Genomic DNA, 21041 nt, shown 5'->3' on the forward strand with positions numbered 1-21041 from the left:
AGGCTAATGTATCTAATTTTTGCCTCAATTTCATGATGTGTAGGCCTAACAACATGTGCTCAATGATGTTCCAAATATTTGATTGAGTGCATAGCCTAAGCATTAGAATAATCCGCCTCAATATTTGCAGCCATAGATGATCATTTATTTCTAGGAGCTGATCCGTCGTATCTAATGTTAAGGTAAGATTTTAATGGAGAACACTGATCTGAGAGCAGTGCTGCCTTTCTTTGGATCCTAGCAGTATCGACACATGCTTTAAAGACGCACTCATTGAACGTTCTCTGTACGTGGTGTTTTGAGAAACGTGAGTTCTTCGACCGTTATAGAAACAATGAACCGTTAAAATCGTCTGCACATCATTCACTCCAGTGTTTAATTGTTAAATTGTAATTACTTCGCCACTACGGCCTATTTAGTGCCTTACCTCACTAATCTTACCTCATTTGTACACACTGTATATAGATTTTTTATTATTGTGTTATTGACGGTAGGTTTGTTTATTCCATGTGTAACTCTGTGTTGTTGTTTGTGTCGCACTGCTCTGCTTTATCTTGGCCAGGTCGCAGTTGTAAATGAGAACTTGTTCTTAACTGGTCTACCTGGTTAAATAAAGATAAAATAAAAAACACTTGTAAGCTTTCCATCGCTATTGGGAAAATTGCCCTGGCTATTACGTCATAGACATGGCTATTTGCATTTATACAAAACATATGGACTCTCCCTTTAGAGGGGAGGGGAGTGAGGTTTTGTTTCTGCTGAAATGCTCTGAATTTGTAAAGAGGAAACTGAGGAAAGGGATTGCCCAGAGGAGACAGACAGTGAAAGCCCACCCCGCACGCAGTTTCACTATAATGTAACACATAATCATTTAAAATACCTATTTTAACTAAGTCTTTGAAAATCTTTTATACTTCTATATTAGTGTTCCATTGAATTTTTGCACAACTATTACTTATTGTTTTACACTAATTCAGTTAAATCAGCTGTTTGCCATCAGACTGTCTTCTTCATGAGTTTAGCTCACGGAGAGTTACATGTTAGGAGCTCAGTCGGGGTTGTTTTATGTTAGGAACTCAGTCGGGGTCTCACCTACTGTTGACAGTTAGAAAAATAGAATACACAAGGTGCAATTTTGAAATTTGGTTGTGCGTCAGCAGTCACTCAATTAGCCCATGTCAGCATTCATTTTATTAGAGTGGTAAATTAGTCTACCGGCCAGCTATCTAACCTTGTAGTAAGCATGGTCGAATTACCGACCGGGGTGAGTCACATTGATAATCAGCTATCATATTAAAAACTGCAAACATTTGCTGCCACCCTATGGCAAAATGAGTAGAATTGCATGAAATTAGTTATACAATTGCTAAATCTTCTCTCAGCCCCATGACAAAATGTGTAGAATTGCCGGAAATGAACTTTAAAACAAAAAATAAATGTGGTGAGGGTAGGCAACAACATCTCCTCCCCGCTGATCCTCAACACGGGGGCCCCACAAGGGTGCGTTCTGAGCCCTCTCCTGTACTCCCTGTTCACCCACGACTGCGTGGCCACGCACGCCTCCAACTCAATCATCAAGTTTGCGGATGACACAACAGTGGTAGGCTTGATTACCAACAACGACGAGACGGCCTACAGGGAGGAGGTGAGGGCCCTCGGAGTGTGGTGTCAGGAAAATAACCTCACACTCAACGTCAACAAAACTAAGGAGATGATTGTGGACTTCAGGAAACAGCAGAGGGAACACCCCCCTATCCACATCGATGGAACAGTAGTGGAGAGGGTAGCAAGTTTTAAGTTCCTCGGCATACGCATCACAGACAAACTGAATTGGTCCACTCACACTGACAGCGTCGTGAAGAAGGCGCAGCAGCGCCTCTTCAACCTCAGGAGGCTGAAGAAATTCGGCTTGTCACCAAAAGCACTCACAAACTTCTACAGATGCACAATCGAGAGCATCCTGGCGGGCTTTATCACCGCCTGGTACGGCAACTGCTCCGCCCTCAACCGTAAGGCTCTCCAGAGGGTAGTGAGGTCTGCACAACACATCACCGGGGGCAAACTGTTCACCCCACTATCATCCAGAAGGCGAGGTCAGTACAGGTGCATCAAAGCTGGGACCAAGAGACTGAAAAACAGCTTCTATCTCAAGGCCATCAGACTGTTAAACAGCCACCACTAACATTGAGTGGCTGCTGCCAACACACTGTCATTGACACTGACCCAACTCCAGCCACTTTAATAATGGGAATTGATGGGAAATGATGTAAATATATCACTAGCCACTTTAAACAATGCTACCTTATATAATGTTACTTACCCTACATTATTCATCTCATATGCATACGTATATACTGTACTCTATATCATCGACTGCATCCTTATGTAATACATGTATCACTAGCCACTTTAACTATGCCACTTTGTTTACTTTGTCTACATACTCATCTCATATGTATATACTGTACTTGATACCATCTACTTACTGTATGCTGCCCTGTACCATCACTCATTCATATATCCTTATGTACATATTCTTTATCCCCTTACACTGTGTATAAGACAGTAGTTTTGGAATTGTTAGTTAGATTACTTGTTGGTTATCACTGCATTGTCGGAACTAGAAGCACAAGCATTTCGCTACACTCGCATTAACATCTGCTAACCATGTGTATGTGACAAATAAAATTTGATTTGATTTTGATTAGGTGGATGGTCTGTTATGCAGACCCACGAGCCACTGCGACCCCTCATGGTGAGTTCTGTTTTTCGGTGGCCCCCACCCCCATCAAAGATGCCCATCCCTGGTCTAAGGGCCCTCATTAGGTATTGGGATGTTGACTATTCACTGTTTTCTTCACCCCTGACATAACTTCCCAGTTCCTCTGTAGCAGTGAGGTCAGTCTGGTCAAAAGGGGTACAGAGAGAGGAAGTACCAGAACCAGACAACTTGGTAACAATGCCACTTTGTGTAGGACCGGCCAGCGGTTATCAACCTTTTCCGTTTCGGGGTCCACCGAATCACTATCAAAAGCTCTTGAGGACCACCATTCTGTATTTTTTTACATAAAATATCTAGTCTGTCTAATTTAGTCTATTTTATCAGTGAATGTGACAGATTAAAGGCTTACTATTATTATTGTAATAAACAATTTGCATTGTGAAAAACAATGTAAAATTGCTTATAATACCATTAATACTCCCAGCTGATTTTATCTTTTTTTTAATATAAATTCGCTGGGCTACAGTAACAATTTGAGTTGTACCTGATGATCCGTTTACACTACTCATTGGTGTTTTACATTACGTGTATGAAGTATTTATAACTTTATCACCATAGAATTACATACAGAATAAATGATAGGATATATAGTTATTACAGAGTATTCCAGGACTGCATTTGTAGTCACAAAACAAAGTTCAAATTAGTCATACGATCAGGTTTCATGGTACGTTATTGAGCAGCAGACAGTAGGCTGTCCTCCCACCAATGTCCCCAACTTGGCTTGCTTCTTCCAGCATGCAAGTCCTGTAGCTGGTTCGGATCCTGTGACCAGGGTAGGAGGACTAAGAATGATCCACAATAATGGTCTGAGCTTACAGCTTCAAGGTTGTAGGCTATGTTTGCTGGGTTTGTCTGCATTTTAATACATTTCAAGTAGATCCCTACTCTGGATTTCCATATCATTTGTGTAGAGAACATTTGGATAGGGCACAGTACACGTTTCAAGTTTATTATTATTATGTATGGGATAGGCTTGGGATACATTGTCAACAAAATGCTTACTTGCAGGTTACATCTCGATAATACAACAACAATAAGAAATAGTACAAAATAAGAATATTAACTTAAAGTACAGGTATACATCATGGACATATCCTCTCCTTTCAACTCAGTAGCACAGAAGAAAAAGAGAAGACCAAGAGAGGACCACTGAGGACTATTGAGATTACACCCCAAGTGAAGTTTCGTTTCAACTGAAATGCTCCGAATGTTTAAGGAGGAAACCGAGAAAAGGGATTGCCCAGAGAAGACCGCTAAAGCCCACCCCCGCACGCAGTTTCAGTATTACACACAATCGTTTAAAATAACAATTTTAATTAACAAAGTCTTTGAAAATCTTTCATATTTCTATAATAGTGTTGGATTGAATTTGTCAACAACAACTTCATATTGGTTTACACTAATTCAGTGAAGTCAGATGTTTGTCATCAGACCGCCCCTCCGTGATATTATTTGAGTCTCCTGCATCCTTCCAGATCTTTCTCCTTTCAAAAAAATATTTTCAGTACCAGACCATCGTTTCTTCTCACCACAAAGACCAGCAAACTATGTCATGTTGAAAGCTGTCATCAAAACTATAATCACGAGTGGTAAGTTTGCATTACGTCTTACATTATAAGAAAGCATCCAATATAATTATAATTTACATAAAATATGTTTTATGTTCAGTCTGATATCGATCCTCATTTGACATCGACGAGCCCGCGCATGTAGGTTATCCATGATCTGGATGTCAAATTTCCATAGGCCTATTATTATTAATGACATTAAAACGTCCGTTGGAACCGATTGTCGTGTATTATGGAAATCAAGGACATGTTGCAGATTGAACTACAGTAGCCTAACACATAGGGCGAAAACTACAAGAAAAGTGTTACACTACACTCTTGGGAAAAAAGGTGCTATCTAGAACCTTAAAGGGTTCCTCAGCTGTCCCCATTGGAGAACCCTTTGAAGAAACTTTTTTGGTTCCAGGTAGAACCCTTTCGGGTTCAATGTAGAACCCTTTCTACAGAGGCTTCTTCATTGAGTTTTTACATTTTATATAATTAAAGCCACAACCCTGAATTTGTGTTTCAGCGTTATCCCGGTAGTAGGCCTATGTAATGAAATATTTTTGTCCACATTCAATTTTCCACAGCCAACAACACCTGTAAGCAACAGCAAAATCAGACAATCCCGTAGTAGAATAGTTTACCAATTAGATTGTTCAACCTGTTGCATTCTATGCAGGGCAACCCCTAGCATTTTTGGGGCCCTAAGCAAGATTTTGTTGGCGTGCAAAACCTTGTGTAACGGCTCTCATGTGGCTCATCGATGAAGGACTCAGTGCTGTTCTTTTTCACGGTTAATTATCCATCAAAGTTGAACAACTCTTTGCTGATTCTGCAAATACATACATGTACACTTCAGAATACTGCAAACACACCAAGCACTCTCCGTCAAAGTTGAACAACTCTTGCTCCATGATGCGTGATCTTGCGCACATACAGTACCAGTCAAAAGTTTGGACACACCTACTCATTCAAGGGTTTTTCTTTAATGTTACTATTTTCAACATTGTAGAATAATAGTGAAGACATCAAAACTATTAAATAACAAATATGGCATCATGTAGTTACCAACAAAGTGTTAAATAAATCTAAATATATTTAATATTTAAGATTCTTCAAAATAGCCACCCTTTGCCTTGATGACAGCTTTGCACACTTGGCAATCCCGGCCAAAGTGTTAAAAATTGGTTCAACATCGAATCCTATTATAAACCTACTGTTAACATTAACTAACACTCACACTTTATCCCCCCCCCCTTTACCCTTTTAACTCTGACTTTGTTGATAGTACATTTTTCCTCAAAGTAGCAAACTATGACTGATATGAGGCTGTTCCATGTAGCTATTTTAAGATGAATGCACTAACTGTGTTTGTTAAATGACTAAAATGTCCACTACCGGTCAAAAGTTTTAGAACACCTACTCATTCAAGGGTTTTTCTTTATTTTTACTATTTTCTACATTGTATAATAATAGTAAAGACATCACAACTATGAAATAACACATGGAATCATGCAGTAACCAAAAAAGTGTTAAACAAATTAAAATATATTTTATATTTGAGATTCTTAAAATAGCCACCCTTCAACTTGATGACAGCTTTGCACACTCTTGGCATTCTCTCAACCAGCTTCACCTGTCATTTCCTTTCCAACAGTCTTGAAGGAGTTCTCACATATGCTGAGCACTTGTTTGCTGCTTTTCCTTCACTCTGCTGTCCAACTCATCCCAAACCATCTCAATTGGGTTGAGATTGGGTGATTGTGGAGGCTAGGTCATCTGATGCAGCACTCCATCACACCTCCTCCTCAGTCATATAGCCCTTACACAGCCTGGAGGTGTGTTGGGTCATTATCCTGTTGGAAAAAAATAATAGTCCCACCAAGCGCAAACCAGATGGGATAGTGTATCGCTGCAGAATGCTGTGGTAGGCATGCTGGTTAAGTGTGCCTTGAATTCAAAATAAATCACAGACAGTGTCACCAGCAAAGCACCATCGCACCTCCTCCTACATGCTTCACGGTGGGAACCACACAGGCAGAGATCATCCGTTCACCTACTCTGCATCTCACAAAGACACGGCGGTTTGAACCAAAAATCTCTAATTTGGACTCATCAGACCAAAGGGCAGATTTCCACCGGTCTAATGTCCATTGCTCATGTTTCTTGGCCCAAGCAAGTATTTTCTTCTTATTGGTGTCGCTTAGTAGTGGTTTCTTTGCAGAAATTTGACCATGAAAGCCTGACTCACACAGTCTCCTCTGAACAGTTGATGTTGTTGTTTTGTTAGTTGAAATCTGTGAAGCATTTATTTGGGCTGCAATTTCTGAGGGTGGTAACTCTAATCAACTTATCCTCTGCAGCAGAGGTAACTCTGAGTCTTCCTGTGGCGGTCCTCATGAGAGCCAGTTTCATCATAGGGCTTGATGGTTTTTGCGACTGCACTTGAAGCATCTTTCAAAGTTCTTGAAATGTTACGTATGGACTGACCTTCATGTCTTAAAGTAATGATGGGCTGTTGCTTCTCTTTGCTTATTTTAGCTGTTCTGGCTACAATATGGACTTGGTCTTTTACAGAAGCCAAATAGGGTTAGCTTCTGTATACCACCCCTACCTTGTCACAACACAACTGATTGAATCAAATGCATTAAGATGGAAAGAAATTCCTCAAATTAACTTTTAACAAGGCACACCTGTTAATTTAAATGCATTCCAGGTGACTACCTCATGAAGCTGGTTGCAAGAATACCAAGAGTGTGCAAAGATGTGATCAAGGCAAAGGGTGGCTACTTTTAAGAATCTCAAATATAAAATATATTTTGATTTGTTTAACACTTTTTTGGTTACTACATGATTCCATATGTGTTATTTAATAGTTTTGATGTCTTCACTATTATTCTACAATGTAGAAAATAGTAAAAATAAAAACACATGTAAGCTGACGTGGCTTATCGAGGGACTGTCAGTGACTGACATAACATGAGGAAAACTACTGATTCACAACCAAATTGCACCATGTGTATTCTACTATTCTAACTCTCAACAGTAAATTGAGACCCCGAGTTGTAGGCGTGACCTTATTCTTACTGGAAAAAATACTGCAAACCAAAAACCCCTTTGCTCTCTGCGCCTGACTCCGCACCCACCACTCCTAGCTACGTAACATGTCCTTGCATTAGTTGTATAAGTAATACAGTGTGCTATACAACAAAAACAGTTTCTACATACAGTGCCTTCAGGAAGTATTCATACCCCTTGACTTATTCCACATTTTGTTGTGTTACAGCCTGAATCCAAAATGGATTAGATTTTTTTTCTCACCCATCTTAACACAATACCCCATAATGATAAAGTGAAAAAAAAATGTTTTTAGAAACGTTTGCAATTTTATTGAAGTCAAAACTGTAACTCGGCCACTCAGGAACATTCACTGTCTTTCTTGGTAAGCAACTCCAGTGTAGATTTGGCCTTGTGTTTTAGGTAAATTGTCCTACTGAAACGTGAATTGATCTCCCAGTGTCTGGTGGAAAGCAGACTGAACCAGATTTTTCTCTAGGATTTTGCCTGTACTTAGCTCCATTCCGTTTATTTTTTATCATGAAAACTCACCGGTCCTTCACAATTACAAGCATACTCATAGCATGATGCAGCCAACACTCTGCTTGAAAATATGGAGAGTGGTACTCAATAAAACGTGGTATTGGATTTCGCCCAAGCAAACAGGATACATGTTTTGTTATTTTCTGCAGGCATCCTTCTTTTCCCTCTGTCTATTAGGTTAGTATTGTGGAGTAACTACAATTTTTTTGATCCATCCTCAGTTTTCTCCTATCACAGCCATTAAACTCTGTAACAGTTTTAAAGTCACAATTTGGTGAAATCCCTGAGTGGTTTCCTTCCTCTCCGGCAACTGAGTTAGGAAGGACGCTTGTATCTTTGTAGTGTTTAGCAGTGTGTTAAATCTGTGTTTCAAATTCATTGCTCGGCTGAGGGACCTTTACAGATAATTGTGTGTCGGCAACAGAGATGAGGTAGTCACTCAAAAATCATGTAGAACGCCTTACACGGAACCCAAACTGGCCTCGCGCGTGCGCCATCGTGCATACATTTATTTTGTCCCCCTACACCATATGTGATCACGACACTCAGGTTAAAATATCAAAACAAACTCTGAGCCAATTACCTTAATTTGGGGACAGGTCGAAAAGCATTAGACATTTATGGCAATTTAGCTAGTTAGCTTGCACTTTCGAGCTCATTTGTCCTATTTAGCTAGCTTGCTGTTTCTAGTTAATTTGTCCTGGGATATAAACATTGAGTTGTTATTTTACCTGAAATGCACAAAGTTCTCTACTCCGACAAATTTAATCCACACATAAAACGGTCAACTGAATCGTTTCTAGTCATCTCTTCTCCTTCCAGGCTTTTTCATCTTTGAATTTATATGGTGATTGGCATCGAAACTTTCATAGTATTACCACGACGACTGGCAACACAGTTCGTCTTTCAATCACCCACGTGGGTATAATCAATGAGGAGATGGCACGTGGGTACCTGCTCCTATAAACCAATGAGGAGATAGGAGAGGCAGGACTTAATATATAATAATAATATATGCCATTTAGCAGACGCTTTTATCCAAAGCGACTTACAGTCATGTGTGCATACATTCTACGTATGGGTGGTCCCGGGCATCGAACCCACTACCCTGGCATTACAAGCGCCATGCTCTACCGACTGAGCTACAGAAGGACTTGCATCGCGATCTGCGTCAGAAATAGAAAGGACTTCTAGTTTAGCCCTTGGCAACGCAGACGCTCGTTGACCCACATGAGGAGTGTGGGTGCAATGATTGAATAACATACATTTCTACATGTATTTTTCAGCCACATGCACGAGCGGTGTAGTCAGGGTATTAGGCTAACGGCCACTGACGTTTGATTTTGTAAATACCCCCCACACACACACACACACAAAAAAGCTATAACCTGCTCCTTCCCTGACCATTCCTAAATGTTTGAGTTTTACATTGCCTGTTTGTCAGAATGTTTATATCACAAACAGAAAACTCTTTTTCCACACCTATTCTGAACCTAACCCGCCAAGACGATGCAGTGTAGGACATTGATACCCAGCCAGGTGCTAATGTGTATCTCTCTCCTCACTGAATGAATGACAAATTAATGAATGGGTGTTAATTGTGCACGTTACTTCACAATTTAATTTAAATTAGACCTTACTGAATGATAAGAAGGGTGAAGAGGTTAATTTAATTTAGAAAGACAATAGTGTAATGATTAGTTTGTGTTATGCCTATTTATAAGCTTTGGTGCTCATGTTTATAGCAAATAATTTAACCGCGCGCCTTGCAGATTGATACTTTTTCGTTTTACTTTAAAGAGAATGGTAATGACTGTTTTATTTACTATAATGCTATTACTAATTAGATCTATTGTAAGGGAAATGAAAACATGCTACCTGTTGCAGTAGGCCTTTAGAATAATGCAAGTTGATGAGCAAGGAGAAACAATTGATGTCAGTCAGCCAGACCCATCAAAACTACAACTAAAATGTACCGAAACTCATTTCTCTTAAGAGTTAGCGTATAGACACGCGTATAGACACGATTAAATTGACAGTAGTCTGATGAGTGACATTATTATCAGTTGTCAAATTATACATGAAGAGATCTTATTTGACAGATGCAGGGAAAGGAGCATTACTTTATCAAATCCTCTTTCAGTCACATGCAGGTAAAACATTTAGATTTCTATGTAGTATCAGAAAGAGCATATTCTGCAGTTTCTATGACACTTACCTTTGTCAAGTAGCTCTCAAAATTCAAGAGATGCATCTCTATTTTCAAATGTCACTTTTTCCAAGAATATCTGTGCTGTCCATGCTTTCATTACTTGACCACTAGCAGTGGCAGCAATGCTCTGGCTGCTATGCAGACGAGTAACATAATAAACATACAATTCTCCATTCTGTTATCTTTTAAATACATTTTCTTATTTCCACAATGTTTGCTTTAAACCTGCCAAAACAAATGTATAATGGACTTCTTTGTGATGGACTCGTTTTTACATAAAGCCTAGAGCAGGGGTATTCAACTCTTTCCCTATGATGGACCGGAGCCTGCTGGTGTTCTGCTCTTACCTGATAATGAATTGCACACCCCTGGTGTCCCATGTCTAAATCAGTCCCTGATTATAGGGGAACAATGAAAAAAAATGCAGGCCAGAGTTGAGGTCCAGAGTTGAGTTTGAGGGGTCTAGAGTAACATAAACTAATGAAAATGCTATTATGTTCTTTGAAACAATTGTTTTTTAGTTTTCTAATGTTACCTGAGACCTTTATAAAGACAACCAAATAATTATTCTTTCAATAGCATATATGAAATGTTATTATTAGACTGTTATAATGTTGATGTGTCATTGACTGGAAGTGTGGAAAATTAGGACTTTTTTCACTAGGACATTGTAGAATTATACAAACATATCCTTGACTCTATCTAAAAACAATAACTATATTGTTATATTTTTACATGGATATATTTAGACTAATATTTCTTCATGAAATTCATGTTTTATAATTAATTGTTTATGCACTATTTATCAAGTCTTGGTGCTTATGTTTGCGTACCTTGCAGGTTGGTATGCATCTGACGCGTATGCTAAATGGGACACCTGGCAACCTTCTCAACGTTCTCTAGCGGGCACTAATAGGCTAAAAGGCCAGGTGGTTCTAGTGTTAAGTGCTATTATTGCACACAGAGTCCATGCAACTTATTAGTTGACTTGTTAAGCACATTTTTACTCCTGAACGTAGTATTGCTATAAAAAAAGAGGGTGGAATGTTTATTGACTCAAGACATTTCAGCTTTTCATTTTAAAACATTTAGAAAAACATAATTCCACTTTGACAGTATGGGGTTATTGTGTGTATGCCAGTGACAAAAATCTCAATTGAATTATGCACTTTAGCGATTGCCAATGGTGTTGAATGCCAATGGTGTTGAATCCTGGCTATGTACCCAGGGCTAAGTGTAGCCTATCAGGTAGGCCTACATTATATTCACAGTACATAATCCTTGGTTGGCTGAATGCCAGTTGAACATTTCTTTTGGACATTCAAGTCATCAATATGTTGCTAACTTATGTTTAGACTTTAGAGTTTGTGATCTAGCTATTGATTATCCCAATCCGGTAAATGTAGATGGGAAACCCCCAGCCTATTTATTTATAGCTGCTGTGCTGCATCAGGTGATAATGCTTATTGCTAAATAGCACACCTTTTAATTTTTTATTTATTTATTTCATCTTTATTTAAGCAGGTAGGCTAGTTGAGAACAAGGTCTCATTTACAACTGCGACCTAGCCAAGATAAAGCAAAGCAGCGTGACACAGACAACAACACAGAGTTACACATGGAGTAAACTATAAACAAGCCAATAGCACAATAAACAAGTCGATGACACAGTCGAAAAAAAGAAAGTCTATATACAGTGTATGCAAAAGGCATGAGGATGTAGGCAATAAGTAGGCCAAATGAGCGAATAATTACAATTTAGCAGTTTAACACTGGAGTGATAAATGAGCAGATGATGATGTGCAAGTAGAGATACTGTTGTGCAAAAGAGCAGAAAAGTAAATAAAATAAAAACAGTATGGGGATGAGGTCGGTAGATTGGGTGGGCTATTTACAGATGAACCATGTACAGCTGCAGCGATCGGTTAGCTGCCCAGATAGCTGATGTTTAAAGTTAGTGAGGGAAATAAAATTGTCCAACTTCAGCGATTTTTGCAATTCGTTCCAGTCACTGGCAGCAGAGACCTGGAAGGAAAGGCGGCCAAATGAGGTGTTGGCTTTGGGGATGATCAGTGAGATATACCTGCTGGAACGTGTGCTACGAGTGGGTGTTGTTATTGACCAGTGAACTGAGATAAGGCGGAGCTTTACCTAGCATAGACTTATAGATGACCTGGAGCCAGTGGGTCTGGCGACAAATATGTAGCGAGGGCCATCCGGTTAGAGCATACAGGTCGCAGTGGTGGGTGGTATAAGGGGATTTGGTAACAAAATGGATGGCACTGTGATAGACTGCATCCATTTTGCTGAGTAGAGTATTGGAAGCTATTTTGTAGATGACATTGCCGAAGTCAAGGATCGGTAGGATAGTCAGTTTTACTAGGGTAAGTTTGGCGGGGCGTGAGTGAAGAAGGCTTTGTTGCGAAACAGGAATCCGATTCTTGATTTGATTTTGGATTGGAGATGTTTAATATGAGTCTGGAAGGAGAGTTTGCAGTCTAACCAGACACCTAGGTATTTATAGTTGTCCACATATTCTAGGTCGGAACCATCCAGGGTGGTGATGCTAGTCGGGTGGGCGGGTGTGGGCAGCGAACGGTTGAGTGTTGTATGGCATTGAAGCTCGTTTGGAGGTTAGTTAGCACAGTGTCCAAGGAAGGGCCAGAAGTATACAGAATGGTGCCGTCTGCGTAGAAGTGGATCATGGAATCGCCCGTAGCAAGAGCGTCATCATTGATATATACAGAGAAAAGAGTCGCCCCGAGAATTGAACACTGTGGTACCCCCATAGAGACTGCCAGAGGTCCGGACAACAGGCCCTCCGATTTGACACAGTGAACTCTGTCTGCAAAGTAGTTGGTGAACCAAGCGAGGCAGTCATTAGAAAAGGCTATTGAGTCTGGAATACGGTGATTGACAGAGTCGAAAGCCTTGGCCAGGTCGATGAAGACAGCTGCACAGTACTGTCTTTTATCGATGGCGGTTATGATATCGTTTAGTACCTTGAGCGTGGCTGATGTGCACTCGTGACTGGCTCGGAAACCGGATTGCACAGCGGAGAAGGTACAGTGGGATTTGAAATGGTCAGTGATCTGTTTATTAACTTGGCTTTTGAAGACTTTAGATAGGCAGGGCAGGATATAGGTCTGTAACAGTTTGGGTCTAGGGTGTCACCCCCTTTGAAGAGGGGGGGTGACCGCGGCAGCTTTCCAATCTTTAGGGATCTCGGACGATACGAAAGACAGGTCGAGCAGGCTGGTAATAGGGGTAGTAACAATGGCGGCGGATAGTTTTAGAAAGAGAGGGTCCAGATTGTCTAGCCCAGCTGATTTGTACGGGTCCAGGTTTTGTCCAGGGGGGGGGGGGGGGCTGTTGGCCGGGGTTGGAGTTGGAGTTGTTGGCCGGGGTTGGAGTAGCCAGGAGGAAGGCATGGCCAGCCGTTGAGAAATGCTTATTGAAAGTTTTGACTTTCATGGAATTATCGGTGGTGACCGTGTTACCTAGCCTCAGTGCAGTGGGCAGCTGGGAGGAGGTGCTCTTGTTCTCCATGGGCTTTACAGTGTCCCAAAACGTTTTGGAGTTAGAGCTACAGGATGCAAATTTCTGATTGAAAAAGCTAGCCTTTGCTTTCCTGACTGACTGTGTGTATTGGTTCCTGACTTCCCTGAACAATTGCATACCGCGGGGACTATTCAATGCTATTGCAGTCCGCCACAGGATGTTTTTATGCTGGTCAAGGGCAGTCAGGTCTGGAGTGAACTAAGGGCTATATCTGTTCTTAGTTCTGCATTTTTTGAATGGGGCATGCTTATCTAAGATGGTGAGGGAATTACTTTTAAAGAATGACCAGGCATCCTCAACTGACAGGATGAGGTCAATATCCTTCCAGAATACCCACATAAGTGTTTTAGGGAGCGTTTGATAGTGATGAGGGGTGGTCGTTTGACCGCAGACCCGTTATGGATGCAGGCAATGAGGCAGTGATCGCTGAGATCCTGATTGAAAACAGCAGGAGTATATTTAGAGGGCAAGTTGGTTAGGATAATATCTATGAGGGTGCCCATGTTTACGGATTTAGGATTGTACCTGGTGGGTTCCTTGATGATTTGTGTGAGATTGAGGGCATCTAGCTTAGATTGTAGGACTGCCGGGGTGTTAAGCATATCCCAGTTTAGGTCACCTAACAGAATGAACTCTGAAGCTCGATGGGGGGCGATCAATTCACAAATGGTGTCCAGGGCACAGCTGGGAGCGGAGGGGGGTCGATAGCAGGCGGCAACAGTGAGAGATTTATTTCTGGAGAGATTAATTTTAAAAATTAGAAGTTCTAACTGTTTGGGTATAGACCTGGAAAGTAGGACAGAACTTTGCAGGCTATCTCTGCAATAGATTGCAACTCCTCCCCTTTTGGCAGTTCTATTTTGATGGAAAATGTTATAGTTGGGTATGCAAATCTCAGAATATTTGGTGGCCTTCCTAAGCCAGGATTCAGACACGGCAAGGACATCAGGGTTGGCGGAGTGTGCTAAAGCAGTGAGTAAAACAATCTTAGGTAGGAGGCTTCTGATGTTGACATGCATGAAACCAAGGCTTTTTCGATCACAGAAGTCAACAAATGAGGGTACCATGCAGGGCCTGGGTTTACCTCCACATCACCCGAGGAACAGAGGAGGAGTAGTATGAGGGTACGGCTAAAGGCTATCAAAACTGGTTGCCTAGAGCATTGGGGACAAAGAATAAAAAGAGCGATTTCTGGGCGTGGTAGAATATATTCAGGGCATAATGTGCAGACGAGTATGGTGGGGTGCGGGTACAGCGGAGATAAGCCCAGGCACTGAGTGATGATAAGAGAGGTTGTATCTCTGGACATGCTGGTTATAATGGGTGAGGTCACCACATGTGTGGGAGGTGGGACAAAGGAGGTATCAGAGGTATGATGAGTGGAACTAGGGGCTCCATTGTAAACTAAAACAATGACAACTAACCTAAACAACAGTATACAAGGCATATTGACGTTTGAGAGAGACATACAGCGAGGCATAAAGTAATCACAGGTGTTGATTGGGAGAGCTAGCTGAGACAACAATGGGTGAGACAACAGCAGCTAATCAGCTAAAACAACAACAACAGGTAAAATGGCGATGATTGAGCAGAGAGGGTCGGTTAACTACACACAGAGCCTGAGTTTGAGGCTGGGGCCGACAAATAAACAGAATGGAGTACCGTGATTGATGAACAGTCCAGCAGGCATCAGCTATGTAGCCAAGTGATCATAGGGTCCTGCCTGATAATATTGACAAATATGTTATTGGGAGCATTTTATGTTTAAGATGTCAGCATCATTTTATTTTAATTCATTTTGGAGTAGAATGTCCTTATAAAAAGTCACCAAAACGGACTTTCTCACTGTCATTATCCCCCCCAAAATGACATAATTAATTGAAATGACCATTGAACAGCATTAGGTATTCATTATTTGTTTCTTTGGGATCATTAGAACTGCATATTTGTACCATTTTGGTTTTCTTAGACACCCAGCTCCCTTCTTTTGGGATTTGCAGACCACGGCTACATCTTGTCTTACACAGAGTAGCTGCTAGTTGGCCTACATTCAGAGCCTGAATCGAAACTGAATTGTTTCATTTAACTTTGTTTGACCTTGTGATTTTATCTGTTCATTGAAACTGTTTGTGCCTCGGGCATTATTCAAAACGAATTTGGAAGTGATTGGATCAGCAAGTGTGCACCACCTTAGTTACAATGTTTGTGATGGTATCCTTTTACAGTTTCACAATAATATATTCTTGCCCTCCTTGTTTTATGTTTACAGCAACATGGCAGCACAGCCTTTATGCAGGTATGGTGAAGACAGAAAGAAATTGGGTAAATCAAGTTTTGTTGGTTTAATTCTGAATCTCTCTGGCCTATTCAATGGGTGACTATACTGAATTTCATGTAATGGAGTATAATGTCGCAATGTTTTTCAGCTTCTCTAGAAGTTTGACTGAAGAACCACTTCAGTGAAAAGGATTCAATGGATTTCAGTATGGCTGAACAAGTCGAAATCAAGGTATATAACAAATAATAAACAATCTCTCCACAATATGCTGTTTTTTAAGAAAAACTAAAACTACATACAGCTTTCTGCTTGGTTTATACAGTATACACATCAGTTATGTTCTGCTTGTGGTCATAGTTTTAGATGGGATAAAACTCTGTTAAATCAGCTGTCAATAATCTTATTGTTAACATCCATATACAGTGGCTTATACATTTGAATGAAATTTGACTATTTTATTTCAGAATGAAGAGGAAGGCAAACCAACTGACCTGCCAGATGAGATTAAGGATTGGAATAAACATCACGTGACACAATGGGCTCTCGACAAGGCTTGTGTGGATGGTGAATCTGCAAATATCTTGCTTCAGCAGAACATTAATGGGCCCAGTCTTTTACTCTTAGAAAAATCTGATTTACTAGAGGTGGGTGTCATACTGGGGCCTGCAAAGTTGATCATTCACAAGTGGGATGAACTTTTGAAATTTAAGAAAGAGCAGTTGAGTAGCCCAACAACAAATCAGTCTGGGAGACCGTGCAAGCCGTACCCTTTTCATCGACACCATGATGCCTGCAGATACAAAGCGAACAGCGTTCTTGATGTAACAGAATCCGGTGCATCAGACTATATCGAACCCTGTCATGAATATAAAGGATACATCCATATGTCAGAGGCAGCTGTAGAGAGCAAAATGGAAAAGTTAACTGATGAGGTTATTCGATTTGCAGCAGCCTGCATGAATAGCCGCACTAATGGCACCATACATTTTGGAGTTGGTGACAAGCCAGACTTTGTTCATGGGGAAGTTTTGGGAGTTAGCGTCCTGGATAAAGAGGCATATGTCAATGCTCCGCCACAAGCCATTGAGGGTCATTTTGAGTATAGACATATCCAGACAGCCAAGATGTGCATCAAACCACCTCGATTTGTTGAGGTTCTCAACCCTGATATGACATCCTCAGAGAAGTATGTGATAGAAGGCCAGCATCCCGGAGTCGCCTCTTCACTTGACATTAAGACTGGTGTTTTGCGGGTACTATTTAATGAAGCTGCCAGTTGAGGACTTGTGAGGTGTCTATGTTCACCAACTCGTTATCACAGGGCTCTCTCCCCCAGACGCTAACCCAAGCCTCCATCTCGTATACTTAAGAAAGATAAAGATCCGGCGGAATGTGGTGGATATCGGCCCATTTCACTTTTGAACGCTTATGTTAAATTATTAGCTAAGGTTCTAGCATGTCAGTTGGAACCCTGCCTTCAGGATCTCATATCTGATGATCAAACGGGTTTCATTAAAGGGTGACAACTGTTTTCCAATGTACGACGGCTTTTGAAAATTATCCTGTCTCCTATCTCCCCAGACCCCCAAAAAGTTGTTTCTCTTGATGCGGAGAAGGCTTTCGACCGGGTGGAGTGTGATTATTTATTTAAGATTTTGAGAAGATTTGGTTTTGGGTCCAATTTCATCTCATGGATACGTCTGCTCTATTCTGCTCCTACGGCTAGTGTACACACAAACTTGCAACATTCAGAATACTGACCCCTCTCCAGAGGGACCCATCAAGGGTGCCTTATGTCCCCGATCCTTTTTGCTTTTGCGATAGAACCACATTCCTTGGTCTTGAATTTATCACCATCATTCACTGGAATCCACTGAGCTGGTGAAAAGCACAAAGTGTCACTGTATGCAGATGATCTACTATTACATACAGTTGAAGTCGGAGGTTTACATACACTTAGGTTAGAGTAATTAAAACTTGTTTTTCAACCACTTCACAAATTTCTTGTTAACAAAGTATAGGTTTGGCAAGTCGGTTAGGACAACAACAAAAAATTGCACAAGTAAAAATGTTTTTTACTTGTGCATGACACAAGTAATTTCTCCAGCAATTGTTTGCAGACAGATTATTTCACTTATAATTTACTGTATCACAATTCCAGTGGGTCAGAAGTTTACATGCACTAAGTTGACTGTGCCTTTAACCAGCTTGGAAAATTCCAGAAAATTATGTCATGGCTTTAGAAGCTTTTGATAGGCTAATTGACATCATTTGAGTCAATTGGAGGTGTACCTGTGGATGTATTTCAAGGCCTACCTTCACACTCAGTGCCTCTTTGCTTGACATCATGGGAAAATCAAAAGGAATCAGCCAAGACCTCAGAAAAAAATTGTAGACCTCCACCACAAGTCTGGTTCATCCTTGGGAGCTATTTCCTAACACCTGAAGATACCACATTCATCTGTACAAACAATAGTGCGCAAGTATGAACACCATGGGACCACGCATCCATCATACCGCTCAGGAAGGATACTGTTAAGGGAATTTTTTTAATCAATGATGACTAATTATGTATACATTTCAATCAGGACGGACTAATCAGAATACTATAATGTTACCGAATATGTACTAATCAGAATACTATTATGTTACTGTATATGTATGAATTTTATTTTTAATCTTAGTACTGAATATAATGTGTGTAAATATAATCAAGAATTAGAACAATGACTGTCTGTACCATGGTAGAAATTAATGAACTTATAGCCAGTCTGGCTAGAAGGCTTATCTACACAAACTGACCTTGGCTCAGTCATATATTATCTTAATAGGGAGAGACATGTGAGAACCATACAGCCATTGTACTAGAGAGGAGATGACACGGGCTAGTACTGAAACTAATGACGTCATTTTCAGTTTATAACCTGTGGTAAAATGTGTAATGAGCAGTACTCTCGTGAATAAAAGCTGCTGGTTGACTTTAAGACTGGGCTCTGTCCATTTTATACAAATAAGGGTCATACAAATCCTTGTGAATTGACAGAGTGTTTGGATTTTAATTGGGTTATGATACCGAGTGCTTTGGAGTTATTTAACAAATAATAATTTCTACAAACATCAGTGCATTTAGAAACACATTAATCTAAATGTTTACTGGATAGCTGCACTGCACATATAAACATAAAACAATTATATCAATATAATTTAAAAAACAAACAGTAAAACAGTCAAATAAAATTGGAATGCATATACTAAATGGTAAAACCAAGGAAAAATAAGCATTAGCCCTGTACAAACAGTAAATCAAACTTGGAATGCATATAGTACTAACAGTAAATCAAACTTGGAATGCATATAGTACTAACAGTAAATGGTAAAACCTCAAGAAGAACAGCAAAACAGTACAAACAGTCAAATGAAATTGGAACACATATACAGAGTAGTAATAGTAAATGGTAAAATAGTCATATTTCCTTACTCAATATTAAATCTAAATATGTGCTTGAAAGAAATACATCCTGGAGTCTTTGCTAGAGATATAATATTGCAACAATGTGACAAAAACCCAGATTAGATCATGTATACAGTACATTTTATATTTACACTACCAGTCAAAAGTTTTAGAACACCTACTCATTCAAGGGTTTTAATTTATTTTGACTATTTTCTACATTGTAGAATAATAGTGAAGACATCAAAACTATGAAATAACACATATGGTATCATGTCGTAACCAAAAAAGTGTTAAACAAATCCAAATATATTTTATATTTGAGATTCTTCAAATAGCCACCCTTCGACTTGATGACAGCTGTTGGCATTCTCTCAACCAGCTTCACGAGGTAGTCACCCAAAATGGAATTTCTTTCCTTATTAATGTGTTTGAGACAGTTGCGGTTGAGATCAGTTGTGTTGTGACAAGGTAGGGGTGGTATACAGAAGATAGCCCTATTTGGTAATAGATTGAGTACATATTATGACAAGAACAGCTCAAATAAGCAAAGAGAAACGACAGTCCATCATTACTTTAAGACATGAAGGTCAGTCAATACGGAACATTTCAAGAACTTTGAAAGTTTCTTCAAATGCAGTCGCAAAAACCATCCAGCGCTATGATGAAACTGGCTCTCATGAGGACCGCCACAGGAATGGAAGACCCAGAGTTACCTCTGTTGCATAGGACAAGTTCATTAGAGTTACCAGTCTCAGAAATTGCAGCCCAAATAAATGATTCACAGAGTTTAAGTAACAGACACATCTCAACATCAACTGTTCAGAGGAGACTGTGTGAATCAGGCCTCCGTGGTCGAATTGCTGCAAAGAAAACACTACTAAAGGACACCAATAATAAGAAGAGACATGCATGGACATTAGACCAGTGGAAATTTGTCCTTTGGTCTGGAATCCAAATTGGAGATTTTTGGTTCCAACCGCCGTGTCTTTGTGAGATGCGGTGTGGGTGAATGGATGATCTCTGCATGTGTGGTTCCCATCGTGAAGTATGGAGGAGGAGGAGTTTATGGTGTAAGGGTGCTTTGCTGATGACAGTCTGTGATGTATTAGAATTCAAGGCACCCTTAACCAGCATGCCTACCACAACATTCTGCAGTGATACGCCATCCCATCTGGTTTGGGCTTAGTGGGACTATCATTTGATTTTCAACAGGACAATGACCCAACACACCTCAAGGCTGTGTAAGGGCTATTTGACCAAGAATGAGAGTGATGGAGTGCTGCATCAGATGACCTGGCCTCCACAATCCCCCGACCTCAATCAAATTGAAATGGTTTGGGAGGAGTCAGACTGCAGAGTGAAGGAAAAGCAGCCAACAAGTGCTCAGCATATGTGGGAACTCCTTCAAGACTGTTGGAAAAGCATTCCAGAAGAAGCTGGTTGAGAGAATGCCAAGAGTGTGCAAAGCTGTCATCAAGTTGAAGGGTGGCTATTTTAAGAATCTCAAATATAAAATATATTTTAATTTGTTTAACACTTTTTTTGGTTACTGCATGATTCCATGTGTTATTTCATAGTTTTGATGTCTTTTCTATTATT

At 40.2% G+C, this 21041-nt stretch overlaps 1 long non-coding RNA gene across 1 annotated transcript; it reads left to right on the forward strand.

Moving 5' to 3' along the window:
• The first annotated feature begins 4052 nt into the window (after positions 1–4052).
• On the forward strand, positions 4053–18031 carry LOC124044000. The gene is made up of 4 exons (XR_006840418.1): positions 4053–4374; positions 15980–16032; positions 16137–16219; positions 16453–18031. It is a non-coding gene; the product is annotated as an uncharacterized LOC124044000 (long non-coding RNA).
• Positions 18032–21041: the final 3010 nt, after the last annotated feature.

The sequence above is a fragment of the Oncorhynchus gorbuscha genome, linkage group LG09, assembly GCF_021184085.1.
Source record: "Oncorhynchus gorbuscha isolate QuinsamMale2020 ecotype Even-year linkage group LG09, OgorEven_v1.0, whole genome shotgun sequence".
Classification (NCBI taxonomy): domain Eukaryota; kingdom Metazoa; phylum Chordata; class Actinopteri; order Salmoniformes; family Salmonidae; genus Oncorhynchus; species Oncorhynchus gorbuscha.